This window comes from Pteropus alecto, unplaced genomic scaffold (assembly GCF_000325575.1).
Source record: "Pteropus alecto unplaced genomic scaffold, ASM32557v1 scaffold226, whole genome shotgun sequence".
Classification (NCBI taxonomy): domain Eukaryota; kingdom Metazoa; phylum Chordata; class Mammalia; order Chiroptera; family Pteropodidae; genus Pteropus; species Pteropus alecto.
In genome coordinates this window covers 6,576,666-6,594,162 of record NW_006440132.1, presented here as the reverse complement: position 1 = coordinate 6,594,162, position 17,497 = coordinate 6,576,666, and the positions used below count along the sequence as shown (strand labels likewise).

Below are 17,497 nucleotides of genomic sequence, written 5' to 3'. Positions count from 1 at the left end.
CCAGCCACTCCAAGGCAGGGGGACAGAGTACTCTGCCAGACCAGACCAGGGATGCGTCCTTGCCCTTGGAGCTGGCAGGGTAGGGAGGAGGGGCTGTCCGCAAAGGAAAGGTGGACTGTCATTACCAAAGAATGTGGGAAGAGATGCGGGACAGGCCCATGCAGTGGACACCCACCACAGTGGCACAGGCAGATACTTGGTAAACATTAGTGTGGTGGCTGCTGCTGTTCCCTTGAGTGGAGCAGAGCTGAAGTGGCACATGATTCTTATTTGGGGACACTGAAGGCAAGAAGAAGGCTAGGGGCTGATAAGAGAGATGACTTCCCAGGCCATACACATGAAATCTGGAACAGGCTCTAGGATTGCCTACTGGAATTAGAGTCAGATTGTGAATGCCAAACTAAGGGTTTGCTCTTTAGCCCATGGAACACTGTTTCTTTAAAACATTAATAGATTTTTGTGGAAAAAAGGGGTTCTGTGGTCAAATAAATCTAGACATGCATTAAACAAAACGAACGAATTTCCTGTGGAACTTTTCAGAGCCTTTCATGTGCTAATATGTGTACTTAAGAACATCGGAGAGAGAGAGGAAATGCCGTGTTTCTCAAACTTACTTAACTATGGAACCCTTTTATTAAAGTTCATCTTATGGACTGAGTGTTCTTTGGAACACACTTTGGGAAACCATAGGAGCTGTTAAAGTTCTTTGAGCAGAAAAGTAACATGTCTGACTGTGTTTTGAGGAGATCACCCTGGCATCTGTTTGCAGGGTGGAGTGGAGGCAGATAGAACAGAGGCAGTTGACACCAGACTGGAAGTCATTGTGACCCACATGAACCCAGCACAGAGTGGCTCCCACCCACCTCCCCAATCTCCTCGTATGTCAGTCTCCCCCTTGCTCAGTCTGTTTTAGCTACCCTGACCTTCTCTATATTTATCGAATACTCTAAACCCGGGGTCAGCCACCTTTACCTGTAAAGGGTCAGACAGTAAATATTTTATGCTTCGAGGGCCATAGTCTCTGTGGCAACTTCTCAACTCAGCCAGTGTAATGCAAAAGTGCCAGAGATAATACATAAATATACACGTGGCCATGGTTTGCTGACCCTGGCCTCAGAGCCTTTGCAACTGCTGTTCCTTTGCCTGGAGTGTTCTTTTCTCTGATCTTCTCGTTATTAGTGCTATTCCTTCTCCCCCAGAGAAGCCTTCCTTGACCCCCTTCTTCAAGGGCCTGTGCCCTGTTTATGCTTTTTAATTATTTTACTTATTTATGTATTTTTCTCTGCCTTTCTAGTGCTAGCTCTGTAGGCAGGGCTTATGTTTGTCTTGTTCACTGCTGGGGACTGGCCTGTAGCAGGTGTTCAGTAGGTGTTTATGAGCTGGATACTCGGAATGAGATGGAAGAAGGTATGAGGATGATGTAGGGATTAGGAGTATGGGCTGGAATGGAGTGGCGGATGGCCGGCTTGGGACTGTGAATGCACGTGGTGACCCATGTCATGGACAGCAGCTGCCCAGTGCCTTGTGTTTTTCCTCCGAGACCCTGGAAGTGGGATTTGGCAAGAAGCTGTGGTTTGTGGGACAGCAGAAATCCTTAAACTAGTGATGCTTGGAAGTGCTTCTTGTATCAGAATGTCAGGACTGGAAGGGGCCTTGGGCTTGTCTAGCCCCTCCCTCACATTGTACACGTAGGGAGGATAGGCCCTGCTCAGGGTCATGTGATGAGTGAATGGCTGTGTCAAGCCTTGAACCTGCCTAAGCCAGGTGCTTTTCCTGTGCTCAAGTGGAGGTCTAGGCAGCCTCTCTCCCACTGTCCTCCCACATTTCTTTGAGCACCTGCCAGTGCTCTGTGCTATGGACTCAGATGGATTTGTTGTTAATTTATTCATCCAACGAACATTTGAGTGTCTACTGATGCTAGGTCTACAGCAGTGAACAAAGAGACAAAGCTCTACTTGTTTCTCATGACTCTCATACACATGTGGTCCTTGCCCTCTGCTGTGAATCTCTCCCACACCAGCATATCTGCCTGTTGATAGAGGATAACAGGCAGGCTTCCCTCTAGTCTTAATTCTGTATTGAGTCTTATCAGCGCATGGCTGCATGGAGAGGGAGAAAAGTGCTGAGATAGATTAGAGATGCCTGCCCCAGTCAGGAGAGTGGGTGGCTGGCGTGTGTGCCATCTGTTTGACCTTTCTGACTAGCCTAGGCTTGCATATACTCAATGATGTTACCGTGGTGCCAGAATATATACCAGGAAGGACCATTCCAAACCTTAGAGTCGTGTGTGACTTGAGGCACAAAGAAGAAATTTCTAATAATAACTAACGTGAGTCAGTGGTCAAGTGTTGGGATCTAGGCTAAGTGGTTTACATATATTAACTTACTATTAATTTGTGTACGCTTTATAACAACCCTAAGAGGGAGGTGCTCTTATTATTCCCACTTTGCAGATGAGGAAGCTGAGGCACAGAGGTTTACAGGGCTCAGCCTGCCCAGTTGGAAGTGAGCAGTACAGCCAGAATGCCCACCCAGGTTTGCCTTCTCTCATACTTGTGCTTTTTTTTTTTTTTTTTGTAATTATTTATGCCTACAGCGCCTGGTCTTCCTAGGTGGTCTCCCATCCAAATACTAACCAGGCCCGACCCTGCTTAGCGTCCGAGATCAGACATCAGGCTTGTGGTGGCATGGCCATAGACCATGGACCGTGGCTCCACTGGTGCACGAACCCAGGACCTTCTGCATGTAAAGCAGACGTGCTAACCACTACACTGTGGAACCACGTCCTTCATACTTATGCTTAACCACCGTGCCTTCCCACTTCTTGGTATGAAGTGATCAGTGAATTGATGTTAGAGGAGCCTTTTAGGGGCCATGGGCTGTGCCATAGGCTGAGGGCTTGTCAAGAAGGCAAGGACTCTGAAGGAGCTCACAAGTTTATATTGATTCTGTCATTAAAGCTAATAGAGCTTCTTTGAAAGACCAAAGCAATATTATTATTGTATAGTGACCCAACATTCAGTCTGAGAAGTGAGGTATGCATTAAACAGCAAGAGAACATCAACTTAGGCCTTCGCTGACACCACTGGTGAATTTGACCCTGGCCTTCTGTTAGATTGGCTATATGGAGTATAGACTCATAGATACTTTATAGAGCAGTAAGTAGACTCATTTAGTCCCTGTGTCAGATGGGGCACAAAGGCCTGAGGTTCCTTGAAGTCAGAGGCTAGATGGCCCTGGTCAGGAATGACCTCGAAGGACCCACACCCCGCTGACGTGGGCCTCCATTCCCAGCTCCTGGCCGCTCTGTATTATACACCAGCGTCTGCTTTCGTCCCAGCGCCTTCCTTTTGGCCCGGAACACCTAATTTTGTTACTTCTCCAGAGGGCCTCTGGCTAAACCCCAAAACCAACAGCATGGGCTGCTAAGGAATTAGTGTTAAATTGAGGGGGACAAGGAGAGGTGGTATTTCTGATCCTAAGAGACAGCCGAATGTGGTTTGGTTTACTTCCCTGTAACCCAACCTGGGTCGATTTTACAAGACCAGTGATCCCAGCACTTGAGGTTAGTATTGACCTGGTGTGCGGGTTACAAATCACGTAGCACAGCTGCAGCCAAACCTCAGTTCTAAGAGGCACGGGGGCTGTGGTGCCTTAACTGTGGAATGGTCTAAAGGAAATGCAGTTTTTATAATTGAGTAAATGAAGCTCCAGACTTGCTGTAATGAAGAATTATGCCTTTTTTTTTTTTTAATTGAAGGTTTCAGAGCTAGATGGACTCTAGATAATCTAGTCCAACCCTCTGATTTTGGAGATAAGGAAACCAGAGATAGAAGAGGTTAAGGGATTCATTTGTTCATTGTGTGTGCCAGTTACCTAACAAGTGATCAGGATCATGGAGATTTTCGGGGTAGGGGAGAGGATAAAAACCAGGTCTCATTCATTCATTCCACAAATGCTTACTGTGCACCTACTAAGGGCCAGAGTCTGACCTAGTGCTGGAAATACAGTGGTGAACAAAGCAGACAGAATGCCGGGTGTTGTGGAGCTGATATTCTAGTGGGAGTGGGGGAGACTTAATAAATACATAAAATATATGGTACGTCATGTGGTAAAAAGTACTATGGAGGGAAAGCAAGGAGAAGGAGATGATAGGGCCAGAGGGAGTATGGCATCACCAAGAAGGTGACATTCGAACAAGAATCTGAAGGAAATGAGGGACTGAGCGGAGCAGTTGTAGGGGAAGCACATTCCAGGCAGAGAGAATAGCAGGTGCCAAGGCCCCGGGCAGGAGTGTTGGAGCAACAACTGGGAGACCGATGTGGCTGTGGAGGGCCTTGGAGTCTGTTTGTGGGACTTTGGCCTTTACCCTGTGTGAGGCGCGGGGAACCAACTGGGGATTTTGAGCAGAGGAGTGGCGTGATATGCTTGGGTTTTTAAGAGGATCGTTCTGGCTGTCAGGAGGAGAATAAATTGTAGGAGGCAAGATGTTAAAAGAGGTGTTGCCTAAGGTTCAGGACAGGCAGGATTTTAGAATGTCGGCTTGGAAATGAGTTTCCGAAAGGCCATTGTTTTTTCCAGGCCTAAGGAATCCCGTTCAGCAAAGCATTGTGTGAGTCCTGATCCAAAGTGCATAGCCTCCTGCTCGGTCCAGGAATAGCCCCGGAGTGGACCAGTAACTCCTGTGGCTCCTGCTCTCCATGCCCAGTTTGTCGGGCATCACCTTCACCCTCTCTCGAGCCCCACGAAGGGCTGAGCAGTTTAGCACAGTGTTCAAGAGCCCAGAGTGCCCAGGTTCGGATCCTGGTACTCTCCACCGCCTGGCTATGTGACCTTGGACTAGTTACCTGATCTCAGTTTCCTCATCTGTGAAATGAGGACTGTATTAGTACTTCCCTCATAGTGCTGTCCGTGATAATATTAGTACTTTTAATAATAATATTATTAAGTAAAAGAATATTATGTAGGGATCTTGTTTTCTTCTTCAGCCACTCTATCTTTTAGTTGGAGCACTTAATTCTTTTCCATTTGAGGTATTTATTGCTAGGAATGTAGTTTTACCATTCTTTATTCCTGTTCTTAACTGGTAATACAGGAAATGTTGGAGGGACTCCTTTAAGAAGAAAAAACATGTATCAAAAACAGGAATAAAGAACGGTAATAACTACATTCCTATCAATAACTACCTCAAATGGAAAAGAATTAACTGCTCCAACCAAAAGCTAGGCAGGCTGAACAGATAAGAAAACAAGACCCTTACATATGCTGTCTACAAGAGACTCACTTTAGATTAAAAGACACACACAGACTAAAAGGAAGGGGATGGAAAAAGATATTGCTTCGATGGACCTAGAAGGTATTTAAGTCAGACAGAGAAAGATAAACACTATATGATTTCACTTGTATGCAGAATCTAAGGAATAAAAAGAACAAACTAATCAAAAACAGACTCACAAATATAGTGGACAATTTGGCGACGGACATAGAGGAGGGGGAAAGCAATGGTATCGTTCTACAAACTATATAGATGTCTAACCAATGTACTGTATACTTGAAACTAATTAAAATAAATAAATTAAAAAAATATATTATGTATACCCTTAGCACAATGCCTGTCCTATAGTAGGGGTTCAATAAATGCTTGTTTCTATCACCACATCACCACCATGCTGGGTTCCATTCCTAGGAGGGGGTAACAGTGGGGTGGCACTGAGTCCTTGCAGCACCTAGATCTCAGAGCGAGGACTAGAGGTAGGGATGAGGGTGGGGATGGAGCTTGTATTTGTTGAGGGCTTACCACAATCTAGCCACGGTGTCATGGCAGTTTACACATGTCTCATTTGATCCTCCCAGCGGCCCCTGAGACAGTGATTGGCATCCCTCTTCCAGGGAGGGAATTGAGAAAGAGTTATCTAACATCACCTAAATAGTCAAATGGCTTTGGGACATGCTGAGTCTTGTCCTTTAAGCCAACATTTTTCACTGGTGGACTATTTAATTTGATAACCACATTTGTGCAGTTGCATAATTATTTTTTGAATAATATATTCTTGTTTAGCATTTTGGATTTCAGCAGTAAATTAAAAGTAGTCCTAAACAAATTAACTTCACTTGCTCAAAAATTCATAGTAACAGTAGGCTGGATGCTAGTCAGTGAGCAGTATGATATTAGCAGAGTGAATTATTTGAGAACTCTGGGTGCATTTTAGTCAGGCTGCATCTTACATCTTGATTCTAAGTTTATGCTCCTGTTATCAGAGCTTCTTCTATTTCTCGCCCTACCAAACTTTGGGCAAAGTTGAAACAAAAATCATAAATTGCAGACTGACCTTGAAAGTTTATTTTAGTAGGCAGAGTTCACTCTCTGCTTAATCAGTTACCGTTAAACTGAAACTCTGCGAATAGGGCAGATTCTTGAAAAGTCAGACAGATTGTTAGGTTTGCCCTGTGGAGATAGCCACAGAAATGCAAACGTTCTTATGCACATGAAAATCGATGAATCATTTTTGCAGAGTGGCACTGTGGTTCTCAAGCTTGGGGTGGTCCAGCAGAGTGAAGTGGCTGAGGACCCTAGGAAGCCTCTGCTCAGTCCACCCACCCAGCACGAGCCTCCCACTTGTGCTCCTTGAGCAAATTATTAAAGTCCTTGTGAAGCTGCAATTATCAGTTCAGAGCATTTAGAAGTCTTGCCTTGTCCTGAAGAAGTGCACTCTTGTGAATGGTAACTAGAGTGATTCTACCTGGTTGCTTCTTCAGGCCCCTAATGACAAAGGCCCTTGATTTAAGGAAGCAACTCCAGTAATTTCTACAACCTCATCATCTGTCTGGCTTCATCAGCTGAAGAGAAAAGTCCTCAGCCTCAGCTTGCTCCAGGTCCCATGCCACACGTGATGGTTAAGAATGTCGGTGCTCTCCAAACGCAGCTCCTTGATCACTCCCACCTTCCCGTCCTACGGTGAACTTGGCTGCATTGTGTGTCCTCATCTCTCTTCTTAATTGCTGCTGCATGGACGGGTGCCATGTCCTCCACTCCTTTTGTTTCCATAGAGCCTAAAAATTCCCCTTCTACATTCATTTATGAGTATTCCATCAATGGCCTAAGAGCTCATCTTTGTCAGTTTGACCAAACTTTTCACATTTTGTCTGGCATGTGCTTGGTAAGGACGAGAGAAAAGAACTAACATTTATGGAGCCTCACTGTGTGCGGGGTGTCATGGTGGGCGCCTGTGTACATCTCTGTGCTTTAATCTTCTATACTACCCTTAGCGGTTAATGTCAGCATCCCTGGCTTATACACGAGGAGAGGGCAGTGGGAGAGTAGGTTAGGAAGCTTGACAACATCCCAACACCTTGGGAGGCCTGAACCATATAGTTAGGAGTTTCGTATGTATATCTGAGGGTAGCTTGCCTCTGGGGAGTGAGGGACCAGGCCTAGATCCTTACCGCAGAGTGTGTGGACAGAGCTAGCTGTGTTTACAAACTTCAGTCTCTGTTATCAGCTGGCCTCAAGGCCTGGCGGGTGGAGTGTGGAAGGGAGGAGGCTGGATGTAATGGCAGGACGTGGGGAGTACACTGGAGGGGTGGCAGCTGGGCAGCTGTGGGCATCAGTTATCAGTGTGCTCAGGATGTTGGAGGGAAGTGGTCCTGTTGGGAAGGACCTTTCGTTTCAAGGGGAAAGTGGCCAGAGGAATTATGAGAGAAAGGGGCAGTAGCTAAGTAAGTCACAGCCTTGGCAGGAAATAACGCTGCTGGCAGAAGGAGTGTATTTATTCTCTGTGTATACATCATCCAGCATGAGGACCAGCTTAGGATCTGCCTCACTCTTCATGGGCTGAGTTACCTGCCTTGTGGGGTCTGCTTCAGACCAGTGGGTACCCAGGAAGAAGCCCGACAGTGGGCACGACCCGCTGTGGTCTCCTTTTCCAGCAAGGGGATCATATCTGGGCGAGAATTCCTGAGTCTGCAGTGTCCCGACAATTATGTGAGGGGGACACGGCGAGGTGGGCCTTCGGACAGCCGTGTGCATTGCTAACGGATCCAAATTGCATCATTGCCAGACCTGTTGGAAGACAAAGCCTGTGCGTTTGTTTAAATGCTGTTAGCAGTAATTCTTTTCGGTGACCTGGGCCAGCCTTCCACGTGCCATGACACCCATGAAAAAAGTTCCCAGCTTTACCCAGAGGGCCCCACATGCCAAATGTCGGAGTTTGTGACTTGATGGTGTTGCTCAAGACTCTTGCTTTTTTCTATTTTAGGCCTAAACCAGGGAATTAACTCTTAATGTTTAAATCTTCATGCTGTCTTTCTGAGCTGCAGTATTACCCAGTGTTGTGGCTGACTGACACCATACATTGATGAAAATTAAGTGCTTAAGAATTACCTCGAACTAATGATATATTTATGCATTGTAGGTTATTTTGAATTTCTAGACTGTTAAGAGTTGTTTAATAGGTTAATAGTTTTAATCTATTAATCTAATCTTTTCTACTTGACTATTTATTAAAATGTATCAGTGATACATGACAGAAATGGAAGTGCAGATAATTCTGAGGGTTATTAAAGCCTGGGTGATGGCGTGGAGATTTGAAACACGGGTGGAATAGTAAATACAGATGCAGGGCCTTGTTACCGGGGTTTGTGGAAATGAGGGTTTTGCTGTAGGTCTTCTCTATTGGCCCTTCCAGAGTAGTGGAAGCTGTGACCTTTATCCCCATTATGATTTCTGCCCTTGTAGCTAAAAACATTTCTATCCAAAGGACATGTGTGAGCATACCAGCCATTTTAGAACACGTCAAGGAGAGTTGGAGGTCAGCAGTGAACACGAAGCCCGAGCACTTTTCTCTGTGGCAGAGATGGATCCCCTCATTTCTTTATTTTTGTGCACTTTCACGCTACTGTTTTAAGCATCTAGGACGTGCCCCATTTTGTCAGGATACTAAGGGTACAGTAGGAGACAAAAGAATATATTCCTCATCTCTTGGAGCTTCTGGTTAATTAGTCATTTATTTGTTCATTCATTCAACAAGTGTTTTTATTATTTTCTCTTCAAGAGAGAAACCATCTAAGTAATTAAAAGCTTAAAGGCCTAGGCCTGGACTCGGGCAGACCTGGCTGAATCCCACTTCTGTCACTAGAAAGTTTTGTGACCATGGAAAAGTCACTCTGGTTCTCTGAACCTTGACTTTCTTACCTGTAAAAAAAACAAAACAAAACTACCTACCATATACCATATAAAGCGTCGTGAAGAACAATGAGAGGATGTATGAATACGGCATGAAGCGTCATGTCGGGGACGTCACAGCCGCACAGTACGCCGTAGCTGCCCTTGCCTTCACTCACCCTCTTATTTGTGTCATTCGAATCATTGCCGTCATCACCACTAGCACCATCTTCATCCTGCTTTCATCCGGTCGTTTTCTGTTTGTGTCCTTCAGCAGTCCGTAGCTGACAGCCTGCCAGGGGCACGGAGAGGGCTACTACAGAAAGTGGTGCTCTTGCCTCCTGGATGTCTCCCGGACCGTGTGGAATTAAGGGGCAGACTTGGAGCAGGAGCCCATTGGAAGCAGGGGGGACATTCCCAGAACCACTGGTGTGAGACTGCAGGCTCCCTGAGACCTCAGCACCCTACTCATGCCCTGAAGGCCCAAGTCTGCCAATTTCTGTTAAAACCGCAACCCCAAAGCCTCAAGAGTTGGTGTCATTTCACAGTATCAAATCATCACCTGATATACCTTAAACGTCCATGTGTTACATGTCGATAGTATCTCAATACACCTGGAGGGAAAAAAAAGCTGGTGCCAGAGCATTACCAGGCTACTCTGTTTTGGCATTTCAGGGAGTAGAGTATGTTACATTTGAGGAAATTTCCATTGGAAAAGATAAAGGATAAGACTTTGATACTTAGGAATAAGCATCACTTATTCAGTAAGTTGACCCCGGTGAAACGTGTCCAGCCCACGTTACACTGAGGGCACGGTGGATGGATGGGATGTTGCTGTCTTCAGTTCTGAATGTCACGTAAAGCAATTAAACCATCAGCTGTTTTGGGGGGGTGGGAGAGGATGTGGGGAGAAGTCTAGAAGGCTGCACTGGCATAGACCTTTCCAGGCCTCGTGCCTTATATCCTTAAATTGAACAGGTGCTTATTGATCACCTCCCACATGCCAGGCACTGCTGTCGGTGCTGAGATGAGACAGTGAACTGATGAGACAAAGTCTCCATCCTCTTGTGGCTCATGTTCTAGTTGGGGAGATAGTTAAAGAGGATGAGAAAGAACAGGCATGTCAGTTAAACGTAAGGTAAATGCCGAGCAGAATGCATAAGGTAGGAAAGGGGGATATGGAATGTTGGAGGCCTTGGATCAGACAGCCAGGATGTCTCCACTAGCCCTGGAATGTTTGAATGAAGACCAGAAGGAGTGGAGAACTTGCCATGGAGGAATCTGGGAAGGGGAAGAGTATTCCAGGCAGAGGAAAGAGCAAGTACAAAGGCCCAAGGCAGGAGCTTGCCTGCCTGTTCAAAGAGCAGCATGGAGAAGACTGGTGTGGCCAGTGAGGAGGAGGAATGAGAGGGGAAGTGTTAGCAGACGAGGCCAACGGCTGCAGGGGGTGTGTTATGGGGAGCCGTGAGGGTCGGGTGAGGACTGTGGCTGTTACTCTGGGTGAGATGTGGAACCATGAGTGGATTTAGAGCTCAAGAGTGACATGACCTGGCTTATTTTAATAGGGTTGCTCTTGGCTGCTGTGTTGAACATTGATTTCGGGGTGTGTTGGGCAAAGGATGGAGCAGAAAGACTGGCTATGAGGTTATTACAGGACAAGAAAGAAAGGCAGCTTGGATGAGAGTGGTGGCTGTTGAGTGGTAAGATGTGGTCAGGTTCTGGACGTATTTCGAAGGTGGAATTTACAGGATTGCTGGTAGATTCAAGACAAGGATAATTCCAGGGTCTGGGCCTGAGGAGCTGGAGGGATGGAATTGCTACTTAACTGAAATGGAGAAGACTGTAGGTATTTGATTGTGGCATCTTGGACTGCAGGGTTTAGTGGGCAGAGCACTGGGATAGGAGTCAGAAGCTGTTTCTTGACTTGGGAGAAGGGGCATGGTAGTGGCTCAGTTCGGGCCTGGTACAAATGGGTGCCTGTTAAGCATCCCAGTGGTTGTGTCAGGCAGGCAGCTGTTGGTATAGGTTTGGAGTTCAGGGGACAGATCCATGCTGGAGATGGAGTTTGGGATTCATCTTCACATAGTTAATATTTAAAGTTATGAATCTGGGCGAGATCACTTAGGAAGCGAGTGTGGATAAAAATAGAAGAGGTTCTGGAACTGATCTTTGGGTCATAGCGGCAGATAAGGGGGGTGAAGAGAAATCAGCAGAAGGTAGGGGGGTGTCCACAAGGGGGAAGGCCCACTGGCAAGCACAGAGCAGAGTGGGGAGAGAGTTGGATGGAAGGGAGAGAGGGGCTTATCAAACCATGCTGATGCAGGACGAGTTCAGTGAGGACCAAGAAGGGATGGTTGGATGGAGGAGCATTGAGATGGCAACAACCTCGTTAGGCTTAGGGAGCATTGCCAGGCAGGGGCCCGCCTACGTCTTCGAATAAATGAGACTCATTTGACTCAGATCATCAGTAGATGGGCAGATGCGTAGAGCTGGAGGACTTGGTCAGTGATCAACCTCTCTCTATAGCAGGGTAAACATGGCCCCTGGAGTCATGGCTGGGTGTGCCTTAATATATTTCACACCCCATGCATCCATGAGTGTACTTAAGCTCAACTTGAGGCCCGAGAGTGTACTTAAGCTCAACTTGAGGCCCGTTAACCCTCATTCCTAATGAGTAAAGTCTTTTAATGGAAGTTTTGTTCTAGAGGGAGTTAACCAAGTCATTATTACATACCTTGATTAGAGATTTTTCCCTACCCTTCCCATTGTTTCAGGTGGCTAAAGAGCCAGCGTAAATAAGCAGTAGCCTTTGGAGGGGGCGATGTGATTCTCAGGCTGAATCTTGAAGTGCAGGTGGAGTTTTCTGACTCCTGGGCACCTAGCGTCATTTGGACTCTTCCTCCAACATGGCCAGAAATGGCATTTGTCTTTGGGCCTCAGAGCCACTGATTCGTTATTTGGGTGCATTGTCTCAAGCAGCAGGGTTTAGTGGGAATGGCTCCAAGATGGAAGTCAGAAGAATGATGTCCAGACCAAGCTCGTAGTTGAAAGTTGTGTGACCTCAGACATGCCATTCACTCTGTGTTGAGTCCCAGCTGTGCACCAGGCCTTGTGCACAAAATAGGATGTGGACGTGAAGGAGGCTGTTGCTTGCTTCGGACACCACAGGGCTTTTATGTGCAGCAGATGCGACGGGGTGGGTCTGAGCACTTGGAGAGCCGTTTAGTAAGACCCAGAGGAAGAGATTTGCTTCTGAAACCTCCCCTGTCAGGCTCTGCAGGCACACTGGACTGGCCAGGCGCAGTAATAGGGATGAGTTAGTGTGAAGCAAAAGAAAACTGAGGGCATTGGAGAGCAGTGGTTTGCAAACTTAACCACTTTGGAGCTGTTTCTTCAAATTTAGTCTCATAAAGTATATTAGTTTCCACATAGCTGTTGTAACAACTTACCACAAACTGGGTAGCTTAAAACAACAGAAGTTTGTTCTTCCATAGTTCTAGAGGCCAGAAGTCCAAAATCATGGTGTTGGCGGAGTCATACTCCTGGGGGTTCTGGGGAGAATCTTCTCTTTGCCTCTTCCCACTTCGGGTGGCTGCAGCATTCCTTGACTTGTGGCCACATCACTTTAGTCTGCTTCTTTGATCATGTTGCTGTCGCCACCTCTGTTGTATCATGCCCTCTTCTGTCTGTCCAAATAGCCCATGTGTCTTTTATAAGGATTTCTCATTGCCTTTAGGGCCCACCCAGATAATCCAGGATCATCTCATCTCAGGATCCTCAAATTAATTACATCGGCAAGGAGCCTTTGCCCATATAGGTCTCATTCAAAGGTTCTGGGGACTAGGACATGGTGGGGTGGGGGCACCATTTACCCCACTACATCGAGAAAGAAGCCTCTCTATATAATTTATTTATTTAGATGTGTATATATACACACATGTGCATACATGTATATATGCACTATATGTGTATATATATGCACACACTCACACACACATCAGGCTGAAAGCAGAGCTGTGCAACTCAAAGACAAAGTGTAGGGTTCTTTGAAGCCCTATTCAGCACCACCCTCCTTATTCAGGCCTCATGGGTGCTTTGAGGCCACTCCTGTGGAACCCTTAGGCCTTCAAGGAGCACACTTTGAGAACCATTACCTTAGTGAAAGGCCAGAGCTCTTAGGGAATTCCTTGGGCCGGGACCCACTTGGCCTGGCTCCTCTCCCAGCATTCTGGCATGAGCAGTAGCCAGCGACCGCAGACAGTATGTACTCACTGAGATTTATTCTTTTAGTGCCCAACTTTAGATTTTATGCTGAAGTGTGACTCGGGTTAAATATAAAATTCATAGCATATCTCGAGCAACTATTTTCTAGTTATCTATATATAAATCTATTTTACAGTGACACAAATAGAATAGATTGTGGAGTGTCAGCATGTAGATGGATTCCGAGTGCTTTTCACTAATATACCTAATGATTCGTGCTGAGAATATCCAAGGGCTCCACTGTACATTTAAATGGATATAATTAAAATAATGAGCTCTATTTTAAAATATGATATATGAAAAAAAAATTCTTAAAGAAGTTAGAAGGAGCTGCACCACTAATTCAAAGTGATATAAGTACTTCTGCGATTCCATTGTTATTAGGACACCTAATTAAATGCAAAGCATCCGAGAAAAGCAACATTTGGGCTTGTAAATCTAAAGCGTGAAGCCAGGGAAGAGTAGTTGCCTGTGTCCTTGGCGCAGCAGGGGCTCAGGGGTGGTACATTTAAGGGAATGGATGTCATGTGCCATTGTGCCCATGGGCGAGAGGATGGCTGGCTCCCAGCGTAAGCGTCACCTGTGCAAGGCAGAAGGCCATTCAGAGAGAGGGCTTCACGCCATCTCAGGGGAGCAGAGAAAGCTTCCCAGAGATGGGGACGTCATCCTTATCATGGCGGCTGCCGTCCCTGGAAATCCACCCTGTGCCCGCTCCCCGGCTCCTCTCCCACCCCTGCCCTGGCAGCGATCATAGTTCCCCTTTAACAGACAAGGAAACTGAGGCTCAGAGGAGTCTTGCCCAAGGTCACAGGGTGTGCAGACTCCCAGCCTTTCTGACTCTCAACAACTGCTCTCACCCACTAGGACATTATGACAATTGTGAGGTCTTTGAGAGCAGGAAGGGATGCTAAGGCTGTTCAGATGGCATAGCCAAGTGCTCAGAGGATGCAGGCTGAGCTTCAGAACGAAGGCAGTGAAGAAAGAGGGGTGAGGGTATTCTGGGCAGGGCCCGTTCTGGCCCCTCCCTTCCCCTCCCCGTGGCCTCAGCTGTGGGAACAGTGGCAGGTTAGACACCTCCACTCCGGTGGGCCCCTGCGCTGGTCCGGGCAGCATATCTGCCCTGTGCTTAGGGAGGCCAGGGTGGGACCAGCAAGCGCCAGGCCAGGGACAGTCCTCAGCTGCCTGCCCGGCACCCCACCCACCCCCAGACTTGTGGGCTGCATTCTTGCTGGGTTGGCAGTGAGGGCCTGACACCATCTCTGTGCCTAGTAAACCTCAGGGCCAGCAGGACTGGCTGGCCTTTAGTACCTGTGTGGGCTCAGCTAGGGAATGAGAATTTCAGCCACTTAATGTCACCAGTTTTTACCAGCATGATCTTCTCTATGAGCCACTGTAGACGAAGTCCTGGATTTGCATGTTTGCATTTGATCCTCACCAGGCCTTTTGAGTAGTTGTGGGGGTCCCCACTTCATGATGTAGAAACAGGCTCTGAGAGGGTCAGGGGCTCGCTCAGGGTCACCGACTGGGAAGTGTTATGGAGTTGGAATTTGCACTCCTGTCGGTCGACCTCCACAGCCCCTGTACTAAAGTCTGCACCATGTGAGACCCTTCCCCTGCATCCTGTGCTCACTCGCCTCCCCTCCCCTCCACAAGACCGTAGATACCTACAGAACATTTCCCCTGGGGAAATGTTGCAGACTTGCCTTGTTTCTGCATCACAGCACCGAGGGGTGAAGACTGAGATTCATAGGGGGGATGAGTGTGTATGTGAAGTCCTTTGTGGGGGAACCCACAACTCAAGAGGGGCAGTGCCAAGAGGAGGCCCTGGGACGATTCGACTTCAAACCCCGGTGCTCTTGCCGTCTCACTTTGTCACATGCCATTCTTGCCGGACTGTCGGCCAGCCTGCGCCTCGGTGCCAGGGAGCTCCCCACCCACAGCACGTCCGTCCTGTTGTTGGCTGGCTGGCAGGAATAGTCTCCTTCCTCACAGGCATAGCTGTCGCCTGGTAACGTCTCAGACCTGTTGGTCCTGGGGCCTCTATGAACTCAGCCTTTTGTTGCTGGGATAGGGTAGGCATGCTCCCCTTCCAGGAGGGAGCCAGACCTTAGCAGGGGGGCCCTAGCTTCAGATATTCCTGTGGAGGTAGCAGCAGCCAGAGAAGCGAGGAGCCTCTCATCTTCCTGCGTATGCACCAGCACCTTGGTTCCGACTCTGTTCTGGACGCTGAAGGTCAAGAGTGAATGACACGGGGTTGCTGTGGGTGCAGGCGGGCAGACTTCTCTCTCCCAGTCTAGGTGCATCACCGCTAAGAGCCAGGATGCCTGCATCAAATCTTGATTCCACTTTTTTGTACCCATTGGACTTTGGACAAGTTATTTCGCTTCGCATTGCCTCAGTTTCCTCATCCGTAAAATGGAGATAATACCAGAACTCACCTCACAGCGTTGTTAGCTGAGAATGAGAGGAGCCAGTAGGTTAGAACAGTGCCTGGCACATGGGGAACTCTATTTAAATGTTTCTTAAATAAATAAAGAAAATGAACGTTGAGGCAATTGAATCATCTAGTTTTACGTTTCCTACTGAGGAGAAGGGCCTAAGGTCATACAGTGTCTGGTGGCCCTTATATGGCAGGCACACTGGGAGGAGGCGTCACCGGGCCCACTGGGTGCTGAAGATGCTCTTAACAGTTTGTCCTTATTAATAATTGTGATGGTAACTGTGTCCTGAGAGCTGTTATAGGCCAGGCACTGTGCTAATTGCTTTTCAAGCATTAGTTGATTGAAATCCATGTAAAAACCCTGTTAGCTTTATTTTGCAGATGCAAAAACTAAAACTCAGAGGTTAGAGAGCTGGCTCAAGTCACCCAGGAAGGAAGTGGTTGACTTGACAGCCCTCGCTGCTGGCTGGTATCTCCCCAGCCTACCTTTTTCACTCCTATCCTGTCCATCTGAGTCCTGGCCTCTGTATTAGTCAGCTCAGGCTGCCATGACAAAATACCATAAACTGGGTATTTTCTTATAGTTCTGGAGGCTGGAAGTCTGAGATCAGGGTGCCAGCATAGTTGGGTTCTGGTGAGGACCGTCTTCCTGGCTTGTACACAGTCCTTTCAGAATTGGGCCCCCCGCTTATGACCTTATGTAACCTTAATTACCTCTTAAAGACTTTATCTCCAGATACAGTCATTATGTGTATTAAGTCTTCACCATATGAGTTGGGACACAATTCAATCTAGAGAACCTCCCCAGTGGCCTCTCTCTGCCACCTGAGAGAAAGCTGAGAGCTGGGAGGGACAGCAGATGTGATAAAACCCATGTTCTTGGGGTAGATGGAGCTGAAGCCCAGAGAGAAGGGTCTTGTCCAAAGTCACACATAAACCCATTGTGGATGTCGGATCAGAGCCCAGGTCCCTGCCTCCCAGCCCGGGCGCCTCCACTGTGCTTCATTCAGTTGGTATGCCAGCGGGCCTCACCTGAGTGGGCCTCGAGGCTGGGCCCTGGAGGTCACGGTACAGATGTTTCTCTGGAGTGATGGAGAAGCCTGGACATGGCCAAGGCAGCAGCCCCAGGCCTAGAATATAATTTGATTTCCCAGTTTGTGCATGTCTTGGCTTTCCCACCTCAGAAACTGGAGTAATCCCTTGCCAGAAGGATGAGGGGGCCCTTATGATAATTCAGGAGTGGGTGGCAGGGACCTGGCCTCATGCCTTGACCTACCACCAATCTTGCGTGTGGCCCTGGGCAAGCCACAGCTCTGCTCCAGGCCCCAGTGTCCACATGTCCTGCCCATCTCAGTATCGAGCTCTGTCTTCTGATATTTGAAGAGCCATCTAGAGGCCAACATGTTGGGGCCAAGTGTTGGCTCCAGGACATCGCAAACAAGTGAGCCTTTTGGCTTGTAGTTTCCCCCTCTGGAAAGCTGGAGCAGGGACGAGCTTGGATGAGATCTCTAGGCCTCCTGCCAAGGAGCCAAGGGAACAGCACTAGACAACTTTGCACACACCAAACCACTTCAACTCTTGCTGCTCCATGTGCAGATGGAGGACTAGCAGGACCAGCCTCAATGGGCTCTCGA

General features: G+C 47.6%; 1 protein-coding gene across 1 annotated transcript in view; it reads left to right on the top strand.

Annotated features, from left to right (window-relative positions):
- Positions 1-17,497, top strand: part of ZNF618 (zinc finger protein 618) — a 131,377-nt gene that overhangs the window by 56,029 nt on the left and 57,851 nt on the right. The window lies entirely within an intron of this gene.